Source organism: Arachis stenosperma, chromosome 6 (genome assembly GCF_014773155.1).
Source record: "Arachis stenosperma cultivar V10309 chromosome 6, arast.V10309.gnm1.PFL2, whole genome shotgun sequence".
Lineage (NCBI taxonomy): Eukaryota > Viridiplantae > Streptophyta > Magnoliopsida > Fabales > Fabaceae > Arachis > Arachis stenosperma.
Window position 1 is genome coordinate 106960381 of NC_080382.1, and position 2964 is coordinate 106963344.

The 2964-nt window shown below is 43.2% G+C and overlaps 1 non-coding gene across 1 annotated transcript; it reads right to left on the reverse strand.

Moving 5' to 3' along the window:
• Positions 1-280: 280 nt before the first annotated feature.
• Positions 281-388, reverse strand: LOC130938187 (small nucleolar RNA R71). Its single transcript, XR_009069362.1, has one exon. It is a non-coding gene; the product is annotated as a small nucleolar RNA R71 (small nucleolar RNA).
• Between the last annotated feature and the right edge of the window lie 2576 nt (positions 389-2964).

A 2964-nucleotide genomic window follows, 5' to 3' on the forward strand; every position in this document is an offset into this window, starting at 1 on the left:
AGCTTAAGCCTCAATTAGTTTCTCTAATGCAACAGAATTGCAAGTTCCATGGATTCCATTGGAAGATCCTCATCAGTTCTTAGCTGAATTCTTGCAAATCTGTGACACTGTCAAGACTAATGGGGTTGACCCTGAAGTCTACAGACTTATGCTATTCCCTTTTGCTGTAAGAGACAGAGCTAGAACATGGTTGGACTCACAACCTAAAGAAAGCCTGGACTCATGGGAAAAGCTAGTCAATGCCTTCTTGGCAAAGTTCTTTCCACCTCAAAAATTGAGTAAGCTTAGAGTGGAAGTCCAAACCTTCAGACAGAAGGATGGAGAATCTCTCTATGAAGCTTGGGAAAGATACAAACAATTGATCAGAAAATGTCCTTCTGACATGCTTTCTGAATGGAGCATCATAGGTATTTTCTATGATGGTCTCTCTGAACTATCCAAGATGTCTTTAGATAGCTCTGCTGGAGGATCTCTTCATCTGAAGAAGACGCCTACAGAAGCTCAAGAGCTAATTGAAATGGTTGCAAATAACCAATTCATGTACACTTCTGAAAGGAATCCTGTGAACAATGGGACAAGTCAGAAGAAAGGAGTTCTTGAGATTGAAACTCTGAATGCCATTCTGGCTCAGAATAAAATATTGACTCAACAAGTCAATTTGATCTCTCAAAGTCTGTCTGGAATGCAAAATGCACCAAGCAGTACTAAGGATGCTTCATCTGAAGAAGAAGCTTATGATCCTGAGAACCCTTCAATGGAAGAGGTGAATTACCTAGGAGAACCCTATGGAAACACCCATAATTCTTCATGGAGAAATCACCCAAATTTCTCATGGAAGAATCAAGAGAGACCTCAACAAGGTTTCAACAACAATAATGGTGGAAGAAATAGGTTTAGCAATGGCAAGCCTTTTCCATCATCTTCTCAGCAACAGACAGAGAATTCTAAGCAGAACAACTCTGACTTAGCAACCATGGTCTCTGATCTAATCAAAACCACTCAAAGTTTCATGACTGAAACAAGGTCCTCCATTAGGAATTTGGAGGCACAAGTGGGACAGCTGAGCAAGAAAATTACTGAACTCCCTCCTAGTACTCTTCCAAGCAATACAGAAGAAAATCCAAAAGGAGAGTGCAAGGCCATCAACATGGCCGAATTTGGAGAGGAAGGAGAGGCAGTGAACGCCACTGAGGAAGACCTCAATGGGCGTGCACTGACCTCCACTGAGTTCCCCAATGAGGAACCATGGGAATCTGAGGCTCAAAATGAGACCATAGAGATTCCATTGGACTTACTTCTGCCTTTCATGAGCTCTGATGAGTATTCTTCCTCTGAAGAGGATGAGTATGTCACTGAAGAGCAAGTTGCCAAATACCTTGGAGCAATCATGAAGCTAAATGACAAGTTATTTGGAAATGAGACTTAGGAGGATGAATCCCCTTTGCTCACCAAAGAACTAGATAACTTGTCTAGGCAGAAATTACCTCAAAAGAGACAAGATCCTGGGAAGTTTTCAATACCTTGTACCATAGGCACCATGACCTTCAAGAAGGCTCTGTGTGACTTAGGGTCAAGTGTAAACCTCATGCCTCTCTCTGTAATAGAGAAGCTAGGGATCTTTGAGGTGCAAGCTGCAAGAATCTCATTAGAGATGGCAGACAACTCAAGAAAACAAGCTCATGGACTTGTAGAGGATGTTTTGGTGAAGATTGAAAACCATTACATCCCTGCTGATTTCATAGTCCTAGAGACTGGGAAGTGCATGGATGAAACCATCATCCTTGGCAAACCCTTCCTAGCCACAGCAAAGGCTGTGATTGATGTTGATAGAGGTGAACTAATCATTCAAGTGAATGAAGAATCCTTTATGTTTAAGGCTCAAGGATATCCCTCTGTCACCATGGAGAGGAAGCATGAAGAGCTTCTCTCAAATCAGAGTCAAACAGAGCCCCCACAGTCAAACTCTAAGTTTGGTGTTGGGAGGCCACAACCAAACTCTAAGTTTGGTGTTGAACCCCCATATTCAAACTCTAAGTTTGGTGTTGGGAGGTTCCAACATTGCTCTGAGTATCTGTAAGGCTCCATGAGAGCCCTCTGTCAAGCTACTGACATTAAAGAAGCGCTTGTTGGGAGGCAACCCAATGTTATATTCTATCTATTTCCTTTTGTTATTTTATGTTTTTTGTAGGTTGATGATCATAAGAAGTCACAAAATCAATTGAAAAAGCAAAAACAGAATGAAAAACAGGAAGAAAAACAGCACACCCTAGAGGAAGAACCTACTGGCGTTTAAACGCCAGTAAGGTTAGCAGATGGGCGTTTAACGCCCAGTCTGGCACCATTCTGGGCGTTTAACGCCAGAAAGGGGCACCAGACTGGCGTTAAACGCCAGGAAAGGGCAAGAACCTGGCGTTAAACGCCAGAAATGGGCACCAGCCCGGCGTTTAACGCCAGAATTGGCACAGAACGCAAATTTTCTTGCCACTTGGTGCAGGGATGACTTTTCCTTGACACCTCAGGATCTGTGGACCCCACAGGATCCCCACCAACCCCACCACTCTCTCTTCTTCTTCACCCTAAACACTACTTCTTCCACCTTTTGGCCGAACCACACAACCTCCTCCATCTCCTCCATTTCTTCTTCTTCTACTCTCTTCTTTCTTCTTTTGCTCGAGGACGAGCAAACCTTTTAAGTTTGGTGTGGAAAAAGCATTGCTTTTTGTTTTTTCATAACCATTTATGGCATCCAAGGCCGGAGTAACCTCTAGAAAGAGGAAAGGGAAGGCAAAAGCTTTCACCTCCGAGTCATGGGAGATGGAGAGATTCATCTCAAGGGTGCATCAAGACCACTTCTATGAAGTTGTGGCCTTGAAGAAGGTGATCCCCGAGGTCCCTTTCAAACTCAAAAAAAGGTCAACTTTGATCAAAGGTTGGACCAAGTCCTCATAGACATTTGTGAAGAGG